This window comes from Triturus cristatus, chromosome 3_1, assembly GCF_964204655.1.
Source record: "Triturus cristatus chromosome 3_1, aTriCri1.1, whole genome shotgun sequence".
Lineage (NCBI taxonomy): Eukaryota > Metazoa > Chordata > Amphibia > Caudata > Salamandridae > Triturus > Triturus cristatus.
The window spans coordinates 1,009,509,352-1,009,532,849 of record NC_140583.1 but is presented as its reverse complement, the minus strand read 5'-3'; positions in this window follow the sequence as shown (position 1 = coordinate 1,009,532,849).

Here is a 23,498-nt window from a genome sequence, read left to right as displayed (position 1 = left end):
GAAAATAGAAAGAGAGATAAAGGGCAGCCCTGTCTGGTACCTCTACACATGTTAAATGTGAGCGGATATAAGGGGTCTTGTTTTGACACTGGTCAGTTATATTGCAGTCTCACCAGTGAGGCAACACGTTATAAAGATAGGACCACTCCAGTGAGTCAAAGGCCTTTTCCAGGTCTAAGACCCTTCGTCCGGCACGTGGCCATTGCTGACGGAAGTACTCATGACACAAATAAAGCGATGCATGTTAAAGGAAGTGTTCTGGGCGGGGACAAACACATCCTAATCCAAATGCACTAAGTTTGAAGCCACCAGCGCTAATCAATCCCCGAGGATCTTGGCTAAGATCTTAAAGTCACTGTTAAATAGGCTAAGGGTCCGTACGATCCCAGCAAAGGAGAACCTTTATTCCGTTTGGGGGGAGATATGAGGGTTGCCTCCCACTGGGAAGCAGGTAACACACACTTGGGATGTTAGTGCTCGGATTTTGGGAAGTGCACAGAAGCAGAACAAATTATGAGTGGGACAATAGGCTTGCATGCTAGGGACACAGATACAATGTTCAGGTCACCATTATGGTTCATAGAACATGTTATGCTGAAACCACTACTTATGAGCTAAATCCACAACAGGGACAATAGTCCACTGACAGTTAATGAGGGCACCCCTGGTGTACTCCTCCAGGTCACAGAGCCAATTCCGTACATTACTCATGTCAGTGGTCAGGTCTATGCCCTTGTGCATACACTAGATTAGAGTGACACCAGGACCAAAATTAAAAAACGGGATACCAGATACTTGCAGTTCGGCACTCAGGGGGGACATTTCTGTTCCAGCATGCCAATGCATGGCAGCACCTGAGAGCAAAATAACAAGTCATGCAGTCAGGCAGGGAAACTGATATTTGGAAAGGAATTCAACAAATATCTCTCATTGGTGATCACATCTGTGATCCATGATGCACTTCCATAGCTGAGCCTAAAAACATACATCAACTGTCAACCAGAAAAATGACTACTATCTTTGATCCAGGCTTCCCATAGGCTCAAGTTATGATGGACCAGCAAGTATTTAACTGAAAATTGGCACAGCAGTCATTCTTGCCATAATCTGCAGTTGTGTTAGGAAAAGGACATCAATGATAGCACTAAACAGAATGAGACACCATTTAGAATTGACCCTGTATACAGATGTCTGTTGTCAATTGCGAAGACGGTATGAAAAAAGGCACAGTTACCACCCTAAATCTCAAGTACTTGAGAAAGCTCTGTGTTCCTCCCACAGCTGGGAGTACAACAGATCATATTTTCAGCATAAGCTTTGGAAGGGCTAAACTTGGCCTTAAATACTAATAGCCCTGATGTTCTTCTATGGTGTGGGAGTCATTTTTATATTTTTCTGCTCAGGATTACCCAGAAAAGGAATAAATAACTTCAGCCCATAGCCTCAAAAAAAATTAGGACTGACAGTACTAAGTTGGTCGGGTCAATAGGATGGTTTATGCCAGCAAAACCAGTGGAGTCATTGCCTGCAGAAGCATGACTGTGCACCTGACTTTAAACAGAGTGGCCAGACCATCAGTTTGGCGGAGAGGTGCTCTGTCATGTTTGTGATGGCATTATGGAGCACCCTGTCCCATAAACTCTAAATAAGGTCCTTTGTCATTTAAACGTGGCCATCTGCGCACCTTAAGGAAACGTGAGTCATGATTTGAGAGAAGACTCAATTTGTCCCTATTTGCATCCCCTTCCATTATTCTGTGCGCTCCAGCACAACACCTTCTGACAAACTCAAGGGGCCCGATTCACAGAACTAACTTAAGACAAAATCCTAAACTTACTACCATTTTGGTATTCACAGAAGGCACTTACTCATTTTGGTATTCACAGAAGGCACTTACTCATTTCGGTATTCACAGAAGTTAGGAGTCCTAACTTTAGGACTCCTAAATGCCTTCTGTGAATACCGAAAGTCTTAAAATTAGGATTTTTCTCAATTTAGTAGTCCTAAGTTTAGTAGTCCTAAGTTTAGGACTCCTAAATGCCTTCTGTGAATACCGAAAGCCTTAAAATTAGGATTTTTCTCAGTTTAGGAGTCCTAAGGTTAGGACTCCTAACTTTACAACTACTAAACTGAGAAAAATCCTAATTTTAAGGCTTTCGGTATTCACAGAAGGCATTTAGGAGTCCTAAATTTAGGACTACTAAATTGAGAAAAATCCTAATTTTAAGACTTTCGGTATTCACAGAAGGCATTTAGGAGTCCTAAAGTTAGGAGTCCTAACTACACTACTACTAAACTGAGAAAAATCCTAATTTTAAGACTTTCGGTATTCACAGAAGGCATTTAGGAGTCCTAAAGTTAGGAGTCCTAAATTTAGGACTACTAAATTGAGAAAAATCCTAATTTTAAGACTTTCGGTATTCACAGAAGGCATTTAGGAGTCCTAAAGTTAGGACTCCTAACTTCTGTGAATACCGAAATGAGTAAGTGCCTTCTGTGAATACCAAAATGAGTAAGTGCCTTCTGTGAATACCAAAATTGTAGTAAGTTTAGGATTTTGTCTTAAGTTAGTTCTGTGAATCGGGCCCAAGGTGTTCATATTCCTACTACAGGTTCTCTACACTGTTTCCCATTGGGTACCAAATTCAGGGCCTGACTTAGATCTTGGCGGAGGGGTTACTCCATCACAAAGGTGACGGATATCCTGTACGCCGAAATATAAATCCTTTAGAACAAAATAGGATTTATATTTCAGTGGATGGGATATCCGTCACTGTTGTGGCAGAGTAACCCGTCAGTCGAGATCTAAATCAGGTCCTTAGTCTCAATAGGCGAAAATATGCCTTATGGATATCCTATTGGGAGACAACCATCACAGTAGGTTCCAGTGTTTACAAGAGTTTATCCAAAACATCACGTTCATAGAATTCTCAATTTCTACCTCCATCCACCTAGCTATGAATTGCTTAACAAATGTCCCATTTCCCCACTTGCTGTTGCAAAGCTAGAATTCTTTCCTATTTTGTGTCATCTTCCTGGGAAAAATCAGCAGAGGTGAAGATTATTTGGTATTTGCAAGACAAAACCAGCCTTCTTTTTCACCAGCATAACAACCTTATGTGCCTGCTGGTAGAACATAAGAGAAACCAATATCGGCTTCGAATCATCAGTATTCAGTGGTTACGTGCAGCACACCGTATCTGTATTTGAAATGCTAGAGATGAAGGGAAACATATGCCACTCTTTTCTGATACGAAGTGTCCCAAGAAGGGCAACATTTCAGTTTGTTCATTTGCATTAATTCCTAAATTCCTGACATTATCCAAATGACTCCTGTCCTCCAAATCCACATTCATTCATTCATTCTAGGCACCACTATGGCTGACCCCGTTCCAAGATGTCTGGTTTTGATTCGAAGGAAACAATGGCCTGAACAGAGGCAATGGACATTTTGATAAACATTAATTCAATCCGGAGTTACATCTGTCATTTCAGGTGTAACTGGGTGTAAGGTATCCTGCTTCAATTTCCCTGTAAGTGTCTGTGTGAAGAGGGGTTGCTTTGAGAAAAAAGGTGACAGGAACCAGGAAAAAATTGTATAGTTAATTGTAGTTACGGTAACAACAGGAGGGAGCTGCCAGCCACCTCGTAACGGATTCTTCATCAACATTCACTCCAGAATCTTCACCACACACACAGAATCGGGAGGGCTATTCAGCACCGCATGGCTATTGAAGAAGACTCAACAGAGTCTAGATGCAACACATCTCCCTTCGCATATTCACCATTAAAATCCAGTAAGCCAATAAACCAGCATAAAATGACAAAACCAGGAAAAAAACTAAAAGAAACAAAACATGAAAGAAAATGATAAAGACTCAGGGGCAGATTTATGTTCCCCGGAGCATCCCTGAAAATCAGCATGGATGCGCCAGGGAAGATGCGTCACGCAAGTTTGCCCTTGCGCCACCGCAGATGCGGTGCATTTACAATGCGGTGCATCGTGGCGCAAGGACAAGCAGATGCGTGACGTATCTGCCGGCGTAAGGTTGGTGCAGTGCTGAAGTTGTGTCGCAAGCGCGACGCAGCTTCAGCACTGTTCCAACCTACCCCATACCTAACATGGTGCGTCAAGCCTTACGCCTGCTTCAAGCAGGCGCAGGGTTTTGACGCATCAGCGTTGGGAAAGTGACTCAGTGAAATCTTATAGATTTCACGGAGTCACTTTTCAGGGGCGTTCCTGCGATGGAACGCCCCCCCCTGCGTGGAAACGCCCACATGAAACCTGACGCAGGTTTCATTTGGCGCAGGGCTTTACACCGTGACGCATCTCCATAGATGCATCACGATGTAAATAGGGTGCAACGTGGCGCAGGGTTTATGCCGCCGCTGCGTCACAAAAGTGATGCAACGGCGGCGTAAAAGTGGCGCAACTCCAACATAGATCTGCCCCGCAGCAACTAAGAACTTACCATGAGATGCCGTACATAAATACCTAGGTTCCTTCACATATGTCACAAAAGTAATCCTTAAACATGTGAACAAATATATTCATACAACAGTATATGTACAAAATTAATATGAAATGGAAAAGTGCAAAAAGATATAACACAAATCATAGCACAAAATATACTACATTGCACCTAACACTGCACCGCTCCAGATGCGATATCCGACCCTCAGTGAGCACATCTACACTTGTCACCTGCCACTAATCCTCCTCCTTGACTCTCATTTTCCACTCGTACTCTGGGCAAGTGGTCCGCAACCACTTTTTGCTAACTAGCACATACTCCATCCTAAAATATATTCCCTCAATCTCAAAATTGACTTAGTTATTCTGGAGAAAACCTGTCCAGCATCTTTCCTGGCAAACACCCACACCAAAGGTCAATTGTCGGTGCAGATCACAAAATCAGTACCCCATACAAACCTTCGGAAGTGGCATAAACTCCACCAGCATGCCAAACCTTCACTTTCAATGGTGGAATATTACAATTCAGTGCCTCTCAAGGGTCTTGAGGAATAGGCTATGGTCACTTCCTTTTTGTTGGAGAAATCGTGCTTCCAAACACACACCCCTCACATCATTACATGTTATGCATTCATCTCTTGTGTCAAAAGGCTTCAGGGCTGGAGCCAGTGCAATACCTTTTTGATAAAGTCAAATTTCTTCTGGCATTCCAAATCCCATTTGAACGTGACATTTTTTGCCACGAGCTTCCTCACGGATACAGATGTGTCCACAAACATGGGAACGAAACCTGAGTAGTATTCTGCTCAGCCCAAGAATGACTTCAATTGGTATTTGTTAAGAGGTGCTGGTCCTAACCAACTTTAATGTGGGAGCCACCCCATATTCGCTCAATCAATTTCCTAAATACTCTACACTTTCCACTCCCATCTTGCACTTTTGTTCCTTAATGATCAACCACATTCCTGCAAAAACTTAAACAATTTCCATCACCCCATCATGCTCTTCCTCATTTATTCCAAAACCAGGATGTCATCCTGGAAATAAGTCAGTTTTTCTACATGCTTGTCTAGTTGGTTCTGGTCCTTTGAAATATCGCTGCCACGGATATCAGTCCATACAGCATGCACTTGAACTGGTATGCCCCTTCAGTGGTGACAAAGGATGTAAGGGACCTTGACGCTGGATGCAGTGCAAACTGATGATATGCGGATGATAAACTCAGTGTAGAGAAAAATATGTCTCCTTCAACTGTGAGCAACATATCACCAATGTTGGGTAGGGGATGACGATCGATCCAAATAGATTTGTTTAGGTCACACAATCCACGCACATCCACAAATCCCCAGGACCTTTTTGTGCTAAAACCAAAGGATCCAACCACTCAGAATCTTCGAACTCTTCGATGACATCATCATGACATAACCTCAACAATTCTATTCTCAAAGGTTCTCTCAACCCCAATGACACACCTAGTGGTTTTTGCACAATGGTACTTGCCCCTTCCTTCAAGAGGATTTTGTGTGCAGACCCCTTTAACAAACCTAGCCTTTTCTGGAACACCATCGGAAATTCACTCTCCCAATTGGTGTTTCTCACCATGCTCACATTGGTCATTGTCCCCAACAGTTGGCCAGGATGATTTGTGTCCAATTTGATCTTAAGATTTCTCTGTTGTGACCAACCCAACAAATTTGACTCATACTTAGTTATGTGCACTTTAGAAAACATCTTTTCACCTTGAAACTACACCATGCCCATCCAATAACCCACCAAATCAATGGGTTTGCTCCCATAAGCTACCAGCTTGATGTCTGGAGGAAATCATTCTTTCCCTGGAAATTTTCCTCCACACTCTTCCCCCACTAATGTTTAATAGACTTTTTAAATACAGCCCATTTTCCTTTAGGTAAAATGGGCTGCATTAAAAAAAAACATGCTTTATTTAAACAGCATGTGTAAATTCGACAATATCTCAGCATGATATATTGGAATTATTTAAAATTGTATGTACAAGACATTACATGGTCTTGTACATACCACTTTAAATAATTCCAATATATCCTGCTGAGATATTGTCGAATTTACACAGTATTTACCCAATCTCAGTTGGGTCTACGGGTATTACTCCTGTGATTGTTCTACTTATTTAAACAGCAGTCACAGACATGGTGGTCTGCTGACCTCAGAAGGCCACCATCCCTGGGAGTGCTAGCCATTACCAATGGGGTACCAAATTGCACCTGCCTTATGAATATTACTAAGGCAGGTAATTTGCGACCCCATTATGAATTGCAAACAGTGTCTGAGACACTGTTTTAAATTCCATTTTGCGAGTTGCAATTTGCGAGTTGCAAAACGAGACAATTTGCGAGTTGCAAAATGGAAGGGTGGTACATCTGGCCCTCAGAGTACAACTGAGAGAGGGGCTTAGGCTCCATCCACATGTTGAGTACTTGAGTACAGGATTTTTCTGGTTTGAAGTTATAAGCATCCACAGAAAAGAGTGCTTGTATCGCACTATTTGGCTTGTGACAAAGTTTATGCTCAATACAGCAGTACTGAGCTTGTTATGGTAGCAAGCCAATGACCACTGCTATAGACCACGTGATGTGTTTATTATGAACTGTTATCATAAAGGAAGTAGGCCTAATATGCTTTGTGAAAAGCATATGTTAACTTCAATTCATTTAATGGTGGATTTTGTATTACTGTTTTTGTAGGGCTACATAGAAGTTGTTACATGAAATCTCATACATTGCTGTAGTTAGAAAAGGTTTTGGTGTTGCTTACATTTTGTGACAAACAGTGGATATAGAATATTTGTTATTTGTGAATCCTTGTTAGGCCCTGTTAAGAGAAATACCTTCTTGCTTAGCCAACTGTAATTTTGTCTACCTTTATAATTTTTGACTGTGTTCCTGATGGTTGCCTTTTGTGAAACTTTATACTCAAAACAGTAGGCCTGAGTTTTTTATGGTGACAAGCTAGGCCTGAGTGATGCACTGGGAAATGTTATATCCAGCGACATAGGTCTGATCAGCTAATTATGACAAGCTCTAAAAAGGCAGCAAACCTAGTCTATTTATAGTGAAACACGTTATAACCACGTATTGTGTTAAACATAATCTCACAGATGACAGTACTAGGTAAGGGATTTTGTGTTGACTACCCACTCTGACAAATTCTGAGGGATTTCCCTGTAATGGTTTTTGCCGCGTCCTATTGAGAGGGGTTAGACATGGGTTTGCAAACTGTATTTTTAAACCAATTTGTATTTTTATAACTGTATGCATGATAGTGGCCAGTTGGAGTACACTTGAAGGGGCCTATTTTGATTATGGTGTCAAATTAATGGTCAAGCCTAAAGGTCTTTCAGTTCATTGGGAAATGTTATGACCTATTCCAAAGGGTTTATCTTTTTACTATGAAATGCGATGCAAAAGCCAGAAGCCTTGATTTATTTATTGTGTATAGCATGTTAAAGGCAATAGGTGGATTGTTATTACACTGTGCTAAAGTTTTTAGACAGGTTTTTTATTACATAGCAATCACAGATTACTGTAGAACATATGGGTTTTGGTGTTGGTGGCCCACCCGAGCAAACCATGAGGACCTAGTAAAGTTCACCTTTGTATACTAGCACTTGCAGTGCAATGTATAACATGAGTCACCAGAACCACAAGTCCCACAATACAAACCCTTATTTAAAAGACGGCAGCGCTGGGGGAAGCACCACTTTTTATTATGCTCCGGTGGCACCGGCCTCTCAGTCCTATCTATGGCGTGACACACAGCCTCCCTGAGTGGCTTTGCATGGCTTCATAGATATTGAGAAAGGCTTTGACACATTCCCAGTTTTACAAGGATCTGCAAACCTGGGAATGCATTCGGCAGCCCATATAGGAAGAGGAAAATGCCTCCATGGATTAGTTTTGTGCAGGAAGATGTCTCTTCCTGCAAAAAAACAATAAGGCCAATAATGCACCCTTGCACCATTGTTCAAGGGTGCCTTCATTGGTTCTAAGCACCAATTTGTGTGCTGCTGCATGCAGAAAGGACATGAGTGCAAAATGGCACATTCCTACCCTTTCCTTTTCACTCAGGGCAGCACAGCAAAGTTACTCGCTGCTCTGCCCTACGTCTAAAACTTGTAAATGAGGCCGGAATGGACACGCACATCATGCATGGGCAAATTAACCCTGCCCAACCTGACTGCTACATCATCTTGCAAATTGGCCTGGGTGGAGCTCACGGAGTTTCACTTTGTGAAATTCCACAGAGTCACTGAAAAAGTCTGTAGAATTACACAGGCCGGCATAGTATTGCTCAGCCATCCCTAGCTCTCCTCTGCTGTGCGCAGTGTCCTCCAGCTCTCATCCACCGCTCTTTTGGAATGTGTTAGTGGTGCCTCTCAGAAGCCCCCGAACTCCAGAACTATATCATGAGAAAGGGCAGAATTTGCTAAGTTTCAGAAGTGCTGTGGAGTAGCTAAGGAGAACAAACAACAACAGATGGCGGAGTGGACCCTGGCATGGACCTGTTAGAGGCTGTGAGCAAGGGTAAGACAGAACCAGGACTTCATTCTCTGCCCAAATTCTATCAGTATAGGCATCAAGAAAAAGAAAGCTAATCACCAAGGCAGAGGTGGACTGTACCTCATATCACACATGAAGGAATGGCAAGGCCAGCGAGTTGTGTAACTTTGTTGCAACATGACAGGTCAGCCCTGTCATATAGCGGTTGTGTGGACTATACAGAGATACTGTCTTCTGAAAGCCAACTACATTGCAAATTGGCATTTAAACCAATGAGGGACAGATGCTCTAAGCATCAATGCCGATCTGACAGATAATAATTACGAAGACTGAATATCAAGCAGATTACTCATGCCACCATCTAAAATAGATCAACAAGAACATATGCATATATATATATTCACTTAAAAAACCATAGGTTTCAGGCACGTTATAGTTAGAAATTAGCATTTAAAAAACCTTAGAAATTCACTGAAAAAACCATAGGTTTTAGGGAAAGTTATAGTTAGTTGGACATTTCACTCGTACGAAACCAGAGAAATTCCCCCGTTATAGTTAGTTTAGCTAACTATAACTCACGCCCCCACAATGCACTGCTGATGACGTCACATATTACATCACTCATGACATGGTCAGTGACATCACTGATGACATCATTGATGACATCTCAAATGACATCACTGATGACATCATCCATTTGATAATTTGATGCATCTTCTCACACGCTAATATAACCTTTGATACACCCACTCTAAATTACAGACTGCCATTCTCAAAACCATAGACACTCCAACACCAATAACTACATACCCACTCACTAATTCTTAGGTTTACACACACATCCACTCACTCACCCGTACAGTCACTCATACTTATGGTCACTCAGTACAGGACTATCATATGCACTAATACACCTATATAGAAACTCACACACAGCCACTCATCCATAGAGGTACTCACACACCTAGTCAATCATGCAAATAATTAATCACACTGACATTTACTCACCTATACAGTTATACACACACCAGCTCAATTACTCATACAAATACTAGCACATTCTTACGCTCTTATAGAATCACTGATACAAGCATACACTCATCCATACAGCCACTCTCACAATCAGACACTCTTACTTATAGCCATTTATGTACTCCAACACACATATATACTGCTTTTCACATATGTAGTTACTTACACTTGTACCACTGAGATATACATTCACTCACTAACACACCCATACACACACTCACCCACCCATACAGTCCATCATAGATGCACTCTTGAAACCATGCACCAAGTGAATCACCCACTCACACATCTATGCACAGAGTCACACACACCCCACACACACAAACACTCAAGCACCCATACGGATACTCAGACAACCAATCAATAACCCATATAGACACTCATGTAGCTATTCGAAACCCATGCAGCCGCTTACACACCAACAGACAGACGGATACATACATTCACATAGTTTAGTCACTAACCCATGCATTCAGTAAGATACGTTTAATCACTCACTTATAGAGTCAGTCACGCACCTACTAAATCATGCATTCAGACAGATATACACCCACTCATTCTTCAATACGCCTTTCCCTATATATATTACACATATTTAAACTTAACAGAAACACACTGTCACTGGATGATGTCATCAGTGATGTCACTGACCATGTCATGAGTGATGTAATATGTGACGTCATCAGCAGTGCATTGCGGGGCGCGAGTTATAGTTAGCTGAACTAACTATAACGGGGGAATTTCTCTGGTTTTGTACGAGTGAAATGTCCAACTAACTATAACTTTCCCTAAAACCTATGGTTTTTTTCAGTGAATTTCAAAGGTTTTTTAAATGCTAGTTTCTAACTATGCCTACAGAGGTAGGACATGTGATGAAAGAAGAAACAACGCACAGAAATAGAAAAAAGGAAATGCACAAAAGAAGCAACAGAAGTCCACAAAGACGAAGAAAAGTGCAGGAAGAAGAAGAGATGTGCAGAAAGAACCAACAGAGGGGCATAAAGCCCTCCTGTGCCCACAACTTTTTCAGATGGTTACTGGTGGTAACTGACTCTGACTAACCAGACCTAGATCCAGTGCTATGCTAAAAGAATACAGTGAAAACACCTACATACACTAGGGAACACTATGCGTTGGGGTACCCTGTGATTAGCGTGACCTCCTCTGTAAGTCCCTAGTACATAATAGGGCAGGGGGATTAAAACTACCTCCTAAAACGCACCATGGGGCGCATTTGCACACTGGTGAAGGGAGGGGGGGCTGAGGTTACATGTGTGCAAATACGCCCTGTGGCCATTTTAAGTTGTAGGATAAAGTCCCCTTGAATCCTGAGGGTCCATGGGGTCCAACTAGCCTACCGGGTACCTCCAGTAAGTGCCACAGAGCTGCGTTGCAGAGAGGTGTAAAAAGCAGCATGGCCTGGACAACGTCTCTGCAACGCGGCGCAGTGGCGCTTACTGGAAGCACCTGGTGGTCTAGTTGGCCCCCAGGGGCCCTCAGGATTGAAGGGGAATTATTTCCCCAACTTAAAATGTGCCACAGGGTGTGTTTGCACACATGTCACCTCAGGCCCCACACCCTCCCTTCACCACTGTGCAAACACACCTCGTGGCACGTTTTGAGTTGGGGGATAAAGTCCCCTTGAATCCCGAGAATCCCTGGAGTCCAACTATCCCATGAGGTACGTCCAGTAAGCACCACAGAGTTGCGTTGCAGAAAGGTGTAAAAAGGGGCGTGGCCTCTGAACACCTCTCTGCAACGCAGCTCCCTGGCGCATACTGGAGATACCTGGTGGGCTAGTTGGCCCCCAGGGACCCTCAGTATTCAAGGGGAATTAATTCCCCAACTAACAACTCGCCATGGGGCGCGTTTGCACAGTGGTGAAGAAAGGGGGCGGGGCCTGAGGTGACATGTTTGCAAACACGCCCTATGGCGCGTTTTAAGTTGGGGAATTAATTCCTCTTAAATCCTGAGGGTCCCTGGGGGCCAACTAGCCCACCAGGTAACTCCAGTATGTGCTAGGGAGCTGCGTTGCAGAGAGGTGTTCAGAGGCCACACACCTTTTTACACCACTCTGCAAACGCAGCTCTGTGGCGCTTACTGGAGGTACCTGGTGGGCTAGTTGGCCCCCAGGGACCCTCAGAATTGAAGAGGAATTAATTCCCCAACTTACAACGCGCCACAGGGTGTGTTTGCATGTATGTCCCCTCAGGCCCCTTCCCCTCCCTTCACCACTGTGCAAACGCACCCTGTGGTGCGTTTTAAGTTGGGGGATTAAGTCCCCTTGAATCCTGAGGGTCCCTGGGGTCCAAGTAACCCACCAGGTACCTCCAGTAAGTGCCACAGAGCTGCGTTGCAGAGAGGTGTAAAAAGGGGTGTGGCCTCTTATTAGAATAAGTAGACATTTGTGGAAGTATTGACCCAAAAGATACTACCTAACATCTAAAGGAAATTGAGTACCATTGACAAAGGGGTATATCTGCACAGGCCATGTGAAATAGTTTATGTGATCCCTATGCACAACTAAACTTGCAAATAGCTACCCAAAGTTCCATACATGAAGTGCTGCAATCAGTCAATGGTAAGACTGAACGGCGTTTCTACTCAGTTGGGGGATACTTCCATGCATACTTGCCAGCAATCAACTGTAATGTGATAGTATAATGTTGCACGGAAGAGTGTGTCAATGGCTTCTATCAGTGTGCCACTAAACATTTCCTAGATTAGTCACAATGTTTTGACTTATTCATCCATACAAAACATGCAGCATGACATACACAAACAATGCAATAGTAGGTTAATACCTATTTTGGGCTGTGTGTCCATTCACATCAAGAGTGCCACTTATAGTGCACAATCACATTTGAAGAACGGCTCAAGTGACTCGATTGAAAACTTGACATGATCTACTGCTTAGGTGCTCCACCTAGCAACACATGTATCTAAACATTGAAAATGCTAAAGATAATTTTTTTAACTGTTATACCTGCTGCTCAGCCAGTGTGACAGGGGTGGACTGTTGGTGTGTGGTGATACTGTGGAATGTTGTTTCAGTAAGACAGTCAGTTGGAGAATGGGCTGATCAGCAGGAAGGCTGATCCTGGTGGGGCTCTTCATGTCATCTACTTAAATAAATATCTTACTTAATCTATCATGTACTGCTGGAAGTCTTTGTATTACAACATTAACACACCATTAGAATCTTTAAATCTGCCAATCTTTAACCTACACTAACTTTTCCTATCTATACTATGCCTAAACTAACCTACTCTAACTTACCCCTAAGTACAATCCTCAATGCGGCTGCCAGTGTCATAAGGAACCAAATATGTTGACCACATCTTTCCAGCTCTTAAAAGTCTCACTTGACTCCCCATTGAAGGAAGGTGCATCCACAAGACAACATGTATCACCCACAAAGCTCTACATATTAAAAACCCCAAATATCTAGATTCTAAACTATTGCATGCAGGAAAAGCCCAGGCTCTGAAAAGCTCGAACTTGCTTCTTCTCATACCTCTCAAAATTAAAAAAAATAAAGTCAGGCACTCTCCTTCTCCAAAAATGCCCCAAAGATTTGGAACTTACTCCCTAAGTTCCTTCACTGCAACCCCTCTTTTTCTTGCTTCAAACGTGATCTCAAATCTCTATTACTCAAAAACTACTTCAACAAGAACGTGATGGCTTATGTCTCCCAAAGACCCAACCCTCTTGGACAATCCTTGTCAGGAAGTCCACTGACAATCTTATTACGCTGATTCAAAGTCTATCCCCTTCCTCAGTACCAAATTGTTTGATTGATATATTTTACTGTAGCCTCATGGTGGTCTACTTTCTTTACTGATCTGTTGTCCTATATTTCTCTATATGTGATTCCCACCTGACTCTCATCTTGTACTTTTTGTAAACGTATTTGTAAACTTATTATCAAAACATGTAAAGCGCTGTGATACCTTTGGATCCAGTCAGTGCTATAGAAAAATCCAAAAAATAAAAATATAAAATATCCATATCTGAGCCTCCCTGACGAGCAAAACTTTAAAAGAACTTTCCAAAAGCAACTCATGCCATATAGGGACTTGCCAGTCTTCATACCAACTTCAATCCCCAGGTGATCAAGGAGATCGGACTCCAGGCTGATAACATCAGCCCATCTGTTGTTTAGTTGGTGGACACTCCACTGAACATTGAAGATCCTACTCATTTGGTATTGCACCTTCTGACACCGATCCCATCTCTCAAGTGTAGGATAGTTTTGGCTCACTCTACCTCCACAGCTGATCATGTGTAGCAGCTACCACAGCAGCCCTACAAACTCCTCCTCTGACAGGGTCTTCAATCTGGCACTGCCTGACTTCTCCCTACCCAGACTAGCCACCCTAAAAGCATCAAAAACTAATAACCCCTTAACAACAAGAGGCAAAATAGCTAAAGTTTAATGATAAATGTAACATTCGGGATGGTATATCGCTGTATTCAGAACTGTGTATGAATATTGCATAACATGTAATGTATTGAGGTAATGCTTTATATAACTAAAATGCTCATTAAAAAAAACACCCAAAAAAACTAAGATCCCCTAAATGGATAGACACCCGACAATACAGTGGACAAAATTCAAAAACAATATACAAATTACAGTAAACTTAGAGAACAGGGATAGCAGAGATACCAAGACCAAATAACTCACCAAATCACAAGATCACACTAAACACATCCACTAGCTGGCACATACGAAAAGACTGTAAGTGAAAGGAATATCACACTTCGTGATTTGCAGGATGTCTAAGTCATAACATCATTTCCTGCTTGAATGCATCATGTTTTATGACTAGTGCGTTACTTTTCCTACTAGAGCAGCACATTTGCTACTAGAGCGTCACTTTTCCTACCAGAGCGTCACATTTCCTACTAGAGCATCGCTTTGCTACTAAAGCGGCACATTTCCTACTACGTTACAACAAACAAATGATGGACGGAATGCTGACAATGCAGACATTCTTCCCCAGTTTAGACATGGCCATATGCAACTCAGTCTTGACCCTGTGCCTCATGGGAACAGTCCAGCCCGAACTGCCAAGCCATGTCTTCCCTGGACCGGAATCAAGCATCCTAGGACCGGTTTCTGGCTATCAGCCGTCATCAGCCAGGATAGCTTGACTCCAGTGGCGTAGTGAGCACGGGTCCCACGTCTGGGAATACCCATCCCACTTAGGGCGAAAAGCGTTACAACAAACAATTGATGGACGGAATGCTGACAATGCAGACATTCTCCCCCAGTCAAGAGATCTGGGTTAAATCCATCGTTCTTTTGCCCACTACACCACCCCGGGCTGGACTGTTCCCATGAGGCACAGGGTCAAGACTGATTTGCATTTCCTACTACAGCATCACTTTTACTACTACAGAGGCGGGTTTCCTACTAAAGCGGCACATTTCCTACTAAAGCATCACCTTTCCTACTCAAGCGTCACCGTTCCTAAAGGGTCACATCTTCTACTTGAGCGTCACCTTTCCGGCAAATCATCACCTTTTCTACTCAAGTATCACCTTTAATAATCAAGCGTCTTGTTTCCTAAAGGATCACCTTTCCTACTTGAGCGTCACCTTACTGACTCAATGCATCATTTCCTGCTTGAATGCATCATGTTTTACGACTAGAGCGTCACTTTTCTTACTAGAGCATCACGATTCCTATTAGAGCATGACTTTACCTACCAGGGAGTTACCTTTCCTACTACATCATCACTTTTGCTAGTAAAGTGGCATGATTCCTATTAGAGCGCTACTTTTGCTAAGAGAGGCATGTTTCCTACTAAAGTGGCACATTTCCTACTAAAGCGTCACCGTTCCCTACTCAAGCAGCATCTTTACTACTCAAATGTCTCCTTTCCAAAAAGGGTCACCTTTCTGAGTGTCAACCTTCTGACCCTTTCCTCCTAAAGCTTCACCATTACCACTCAAGCGTCTCCTTTCCAAAAAGAGACTTGACTTGAGTGTCAACTTACCGACTAAAGCATCACCTTTCCTACTCAAGCGTTACTTTTACTACTATAGCACCTCATTTCCAAATGTGAATTTGTCATAAAAAATACCTTGTTTCTCTACACATTCTGTGTTACATGTAATTTTTTTCTCTGACATCTATGTATCTGCACACTATTGTGATTGCGCTTGTTAGATTTGGGGGTCTCTAGTTGACATAGGTAGGTACCTGTGACAAATAGGGACCCTTGCGTCTAGTCAGGGTAATGGGGTAAACTCCTAAAATAACCCCTGCTCACGCTCTTGGTAGCTTGGCACAAGCAGACAGGCTTATCTCAGAGGCAATGTGTAAAGCATTTGTGAAACATACAGTAATCAAGTGACAACACTACAGATGGACACCACACACGTTTTATATAAAAAATAAGTATTCTTTATATAGACTTATCACAAGACCACAAACGACAAAAATCCACAATACTGTACTTTAAAATGGTAGAATTGGCTTAGTTCTCTTAAGATGGTAAATACGACACTCAGAGTTCAATGTACCTTAAGATGCGTAACGCAAGACAACGAAAGTGTTGCAAGGATGGTGATGCGTTGAAGATCTGGTGCAAAAGAAACAAAGATGGCGCTTTCTTCTTGATGCGACACGCTTTCCGGTGATGTGGCTGCGTCTGCTGCGACGTCGATCCTCTTCTCTGGCGATTCGAGATGCTTCCACACGATGCGAGCCGCGACAGGCCCAGCGACAAGCTTCCCAGTGATGTGACGGCGTCTTCTGTGACGTCAATCCTCTCCCCTGGTGATGCGAGTTGCTTCCACAACGATGCGACCCACAACAGGCCCTGCAACACTCTTCGCGGTGATGTGACGGTGTCTGCTGCAACGTCGATCCTCTTCTCCGGTGATGAGCAGCGGCAGGCCCTCCGACAAGCTTCCCAGAGATGCGGCGATGTCTGCTGTTACGTCGATCCTCTTCTCCGGCGATGAGCCGTGACAGGCCCGGCAACACGCTTGCCAGTGATACGGCGGCGTCTGTTGCGACGTCGATCCTCTCCCCTGGCGATGTGAGGTGTTTCGGTGGACATGCGATGACTCAACGATTCTTCTGTGACATGCTTCCCGGGGATGCGGCGGCGTCTGCTGTGACGTCGATCCTCATCTCCGGCGATGCAAGGCACACAACACAACAGGCCTCACTTAAAGAACCATTGGCCCTCATTTTGTTTGAGTCCCTCCTAGCTATGAGCTAACTGGAACCTAACACTTTAATGCCAGGAAATAAAGGCAACTAGCTTGTCACTTTACAAGTGCTCAAGCTATAAACTACGATAGTGATCCAGTTTTTTTTTTAACACACTATATTGATTTTTTGGGGGATTTCATCAGTCGTACATTGCATTACATACTTTTTAAGACATCATAGCAGTATTTGTCTTGCATAACTACAGATGTGCGCCTCACTATTCTAGTGTTTGCAAGCATTTTGCATACTTTCTTACAGCATATTTTACTGAAATCTTGTGTAGGAGATAACAAAGTAGCATCAGGATATTCTTACAAGTGCATTTATAGTAACTTCAACAACTACAACCTCCCGCCCCTCCCTCATCAATCTGGTTCTTCTTGAGATAATGCCTATGGCACCTAGTTCCAACCTGGTTCCTTCTTCTTCATATGTTGTCGTGATTAATATGCTATTTGCTTTTGGCAGCGTTACACATGTAAACATGTCTGGGTCGGAATAGTGCCGTCGGGGGACTGTTTACAAGTGTTTCTCTATGTGTCATTTGCCACATAAACAGGCACAGGTTCTAGAGATTTGAATGCCTCCAGCATTAAGTCCCAATCCATTGAGATCACTGTCGTGCGCAACCCTCGGGCCTCTTCCAGTCTAATGGCAGCACTCTCCGCGTTGCCCCATTGCACCACTTCTCCATGCTACAAGTACACTGATGGGCCCCATGCTGCTTTCCACCCCATGGTTATTGCACACTTTGCAAGGAGAAGTGCTAGGTCAGCGAACCACGTGTGCACCTTCTGCAATTTTGGTTGCTGATGCAGCCCCAGTATGCAGTTTCCAGCTGTCTCCTCTGTAGGAATACCCATCACCACTCTGATATTCCGGGCAATCTCCGTCCAGAACTCCGCTAGGGCAGGGCAGGACCACTACATATGCAGAAGGTCTGCGTCCCCCACCTTGCATCTAGGGCAAGGTTGCTGTGTGTGCTTGAACATGCGCTGCAAGCAGTGTGGAGTGAGATATGCTCTATAGAGGACCATTTGCTGGATACATTTAAATTTGGCGTTATGTGACACCTTTTTTGGGTACTCTAACAAGGCGGTCCATCCCCTGTCTGTCAGATCCTTCCCTAGATCCGCAGACCATTTGTTGCAAAAATCAGTGAGTGCGATCCCAGCCTGTGCCTGAATACCTTTGAAGAGCCATTTTGTGAGATGCCGCTCCCCGCCAATTAGATACATTGCTTCTACGAGTGTATGTGTTGGAGGTTCTTCTCTTGCAGGAGCCCAGTCCCTCTTAACCTATGCAGTTATTGCTGCAAATGTCATATATAAATTCCCTGAGACCCCATTTTCCCTGGTGAAATTTTCATGATCCATGGCCCTAAAGAGTGCCCCTACTGCAGTGACTCCTCCGTCAGACCAACTGCACGTGCTCCATTCTGTGATGAAACCTGTGGGTGTAGGGATGCCAAGTAGCGGTGTGTTGCTTGAGTATGGGATGCACTGGTGCGTATAATGTAGTGCTTTCTTCTCTGTGTAATAGCATCAGGGCCTCCTGGGGAACCCGGGATCGAGGCAGCAGGAGTGTATGTAAGGTTCCACGGCTGAGATCCTGGGCTGTGTATCCCAGTTTGTGTAGATTGCACCCCGGCAGCCAGAACAAGAGCCACTGTATTTGGCTTGCATAACAGTATTCACCGAGATAAGGGGCGGGCCCTCCGTCCTCCTTTGTCTGTCTCCAGCTGCAGCTTGGAGAGGCCCACCCGCCGACGGTGTTCCTCCAGATCAAGTCAGATAATAGTGTCTCAAGTGCCTTGAATATGGGTGCAGGGATTATCACTGGAAGGTTTGTAAAAAAGTATAGTATTCGTTGGAGGACCACCATTTTGGAGCTTGCCATCCGGCCCATTAAAGATCTGGGTAGCGAGAGCCAGAAGGCTGACTGAGATTGGAGCACCCTAATCGCTCTGGTCAGGTCGCCTCTATTAAGTCTTTTGGTCTCTGTATATATTGATGCCTAAGTATTTGAAAGTATGTTGAGCAACTGTTAAAGAGAGCTGTCCAAATTGCATCCTGTCTGGGCACACGCGAGGTTGAAAAAAGAAGGCTTACGATTTAGCCTCATTGATGGCCAGACCCGAGACCAGCTCAAATTGACTAGAGATATCCGGGATTGGCCCTAGATCATTGAGTAGGTCTTTAGCATATAGAATTATATTGTAATGTTATGTTATGCTACTTTCATTTCTATAGCACGCGAATCACCCAGGGGCATCTCAGCGCTTGTCTAGAAATTTTAGCCTGAAACTGGAAAGTCAGAAGTGTAATTAAAATAAAAATGCTTTTAGTTGTTTTCTAAAAGTACTATATATAGAGATTTTGCGAAGGGTAACCGGGGCCAGATACGAGAATGCTTTTCCTCCGGTGCTAGTCAAACGAATACGCTGCACTTGTAGAAGACCAAGAGCACCGGATCTGAGGTTTCTGTTAGGTATATGTTTAACAAGTCTCTTTTGAAGATATTGAGGGCCTCTGCCTTTCAGCGCATTGTGGGTGAGACAGCAGATCTTGAAAACCGATCTCTTTCCCACCAAAAGCCAATGAAGCTCTCTCAGCAGAGGAGCCGAGGGAGAACCCGCTGGGCGATTCAGTACCATTCTGGCTGCCGTGTTCTGAATCACTTGCAGTTTGCTTAGCAGAGTCCCCCCCACTTATGCCAACAAAGCTTTGCCGTAGTCCAAGCAGTTAATGACCTTAGCTTGGACCAGGGTTCTGCGCTGGTTCGTGGGCATGAAAGGAAGCATTCTGCGAACGCAAACTATAATAGCAGGAGCTGGTGGTGGCAGCAATGTGGTCTTTCATAGTTAATGACTGATCCAATTTTAAGCCTAGATTTTTAACACACTGTGTTGGAACAGGAGCTGCTTCCAATTGGGAGGGCCACCCTTCATCCGACCAACTGGCTTTGGCTTTTCCCATTAGCATTACCTCAGTTTTACCAGGATTCAGCTGGATACAGTTCTGCGTCATCCAGCTGGAAATTACGAGCATTCCTCTGGAAAACTGTGCTTTCTCTGCTTCTATATCAGGGCCAATAGTGAACATAAGCTGAGTATCATCAGCATACGAGATGATCTCAAAACCTAGCTGTTCTACTATATTTACCAACGGAGCCATATAAATGTTAAATAATGTCGGGCTTAGGCAGGAGCCCTGGGGTACACCCCTGTCTAAGCTGATAGAATCTGACAAATAGGGTTCTAGCATAATAGTTTGTGTTCTGCCTGACATACATTTTTGCAGCCATTTCAGGGCAGTTCCTTGAATGCCACATAAGGCTAATCTCTCTGCGAGCACTTCATGAGAGATGGTGTCAAATGCCGCGGAGAGATCTATTTCCTGTCTAAGAGAATCCGTTACTGCTAAAATAGCAGTCTCGGTCCTAAAACCAGCCCAAAAGACAGATTGTGATGGATCAAGAATTTCATTTAACTCCAGGTATCGACTTAATTGCCTACTAATTATACTTTCCAGCAACTTGCTAAGTAACGGTAGTAAAGAAATAGGGCGATAGTTGCCGAATTCTCGGGGGTCTGCCGACGGCTTCTTCAGCATTGGACGCACAAATGCTTCCTTCCATGTTCTTGGGATGATGCCAGATTGTATTGAAGAATTATACATTTTAAGAATGGCTGGTGCACAACTCGTGGCTAAAAGAGCCATCGTCTTTGGAGGACAAAAATCGAGGGGTGAGCCGGATTTTTCTGAGGAAAGTGCCTTAGAAACGTCCTCAAGCGCAGTTAGTTCAAAGCAATCTAAGGTACTTCCTGCCCTTTTTTCAAGGTCCTCTGATCTAGTAGTAACTTCAGGATCTTGAAAAATTTTCGATGAAAAGTTAGTGTAGATTTTTATGATCTTTTCTTGAAAGTAACAAGGCACCCGCACTCTAGTGCTTTAGGCCAGCAGAGGAGGTAGAGCCCAGGTCGGCCGCCATTTTACAATGTCGCCCATTCCAGCAACATGGCGCCTCAATTTCCGTCCATTCACATCAGGGGTTCCCTTTCCCCCCGCAGCCCCCAGGGAGGGGAATCCAAGAGTAAGGAAGAAGGCTGCACCTTGTAGCGCTCCACTCACAGCGCTGCACTAGCTCCCCAGTTCAGCGCCAGGTTCCCCATCACGAGGGCAGGCCCTACAGGTAGGCCCCAATCGGCAAGCTAGTACTCAGTGCTCATCTCTGCCAAATGCCCCCTCCTGCGTCTCAGGGGCAGTCAGCTCTCCGCTCAGCCTTCACTCTTTTGTGTGATTGCTGTTTGTGGGTTAGAGTGGCTCCAGGTCTGCAGGATACAGCAGGATACGGCAGGATTCGCCGGACCAGGCAAGGAGCTCTCCTAGCATGCGTCTGCCATGCTTGGCAGTTAGCCACGCCCCACGCCTACGCTTTGGCTGCACACGCTATAAGAATGTCAGATGCCTGTTTCTATATTAGAAATTACACTACTAACCATTTAGGTAGCGCTTACTAATAATTATTTTTTGCTAACCAAAGGCACCTCTTTAGCAAACATAGAGTAACGAAAGATTAGGGAAAAAATTAAGGTTCTAAGCTTTGCAGTTTGCATGCACCTCCTTGATGCCAATTTATAAAGTATTAAACTCCATTTTAGGGATTGTAATCTGTGACTTAGAGGTCACACCAAGATTTCTGCAGCAGAAGCAGTAATCCACTGAACTGTCTACATGAAGAAAATCTGTATTCTGCCTCTGACTGTTTGCAACAGGCACATTAACCCTCTATGCTTTTTAGAAGGAGTCACAGCTATGACGCACGTGAATACCGATCTCTTCAGCAAGCTCACCGACCACCAGAGTAATTTTACTGCTATTACACCTCAGAACTTTCTGGGTCTGCCAAGAGCTATGCAGCAGATGCTTTAAATCCATATGTCATTTTTATTTTTAAATGCAGTCCGTCTGTGGCAATTAAGAAAGCCACAAAATAGCTGACGGTGTTCTTGTCAATTTTAAGCAGAGTGTTCTTTTTTTTAAATGATGCATAAATTGACTGACACATTCCTCTCTTAGTTATAGTGAAAGTGCCTACCCAGGCTGGGAGAGTGAAGGCTTGCTACTAGCCAGAATTAACTCTGCCCAAGTGTCAAAGGCAGCCCCCACCCCTTCCAGCCTCCGAGGGAAACACCAGATGCCCGATGTGGTTGAGACAAAACGGTAAAGGAGAATGTGAGAATGAAGAGAGACTAATAAAAGAGAAGGAAAGAGACAAAAGGAGGTGGACGAAATGTTTGGGGAGTAAAGAGAGATAAATGGCAGTTTCGAGAGCGGTGACAGAGCAGGTAAGAGGGGGGGGTGAGTGAGAAACAAGACAGAATGAGATAGAAGAGAGGAAAATAAACTTTGAAAGGAGAAGAGCAGAGGGATAGACAAAGGGAAAACCAAGATGAGAGGAGAACAGGGAGAGACACTGACACATTTGAAGTGATGGATGCGAAAGAAAGGGGAGCAAGAGGTGTTCAAGGGTAGGAGATAAAAGGAGGGATAAAGTAAGAGTGATGATAAGAGAGAGCAATGAAGGAAGTGCAAACAGGGTTGAAAGATAATACAGGTTGAATAAAATGAGAGCTACAGAAGCAGGGATTAGCAAGGAGAAAAAGGAGGGGGAAGGAGTAAGAGACCAAGTAGAGTGGTAGGATAGAGATGATGAGTGGAGAGATTATGAAAGGCAAAGAGAAATTCGCAGGAGGGTGGGACAGGGCCCCAGAAGGATGTGAAGCACAAAGAGATGGAGGCGAAGGAGTTGGATGTTTTCAGATCAGTAACATCAAGGAAAGGATAGATAGTGCCTCACACTCCAACATTGTTTTTTTCCAGACCGGCGACATGGTATTACCTTTACTTTATGGACGGTAAAGTAAAGAGAATACTGCGGATTAACTCTGTCAGGCTACCCATGGTGCCGGGGCCCAGACTGCCAGGCCAGGTTATTTTTTTTACATACTTGCAGCGTGAATCTTGCACCACGTTGCGCAGTATTTACAAAGTGGCGCATCTAGGCATTTGCGTGACCTTGTGAAGCCCTGTGCCACATTATACCTGCATCTGATATGATGTATGCAAGGTGGGCGTTCCCACGCAACAAAGCCTTGTAGGATTGGCACAGTGAAGTCTCTCAGATTTCACTCCGACAATTCTAGGACACCACT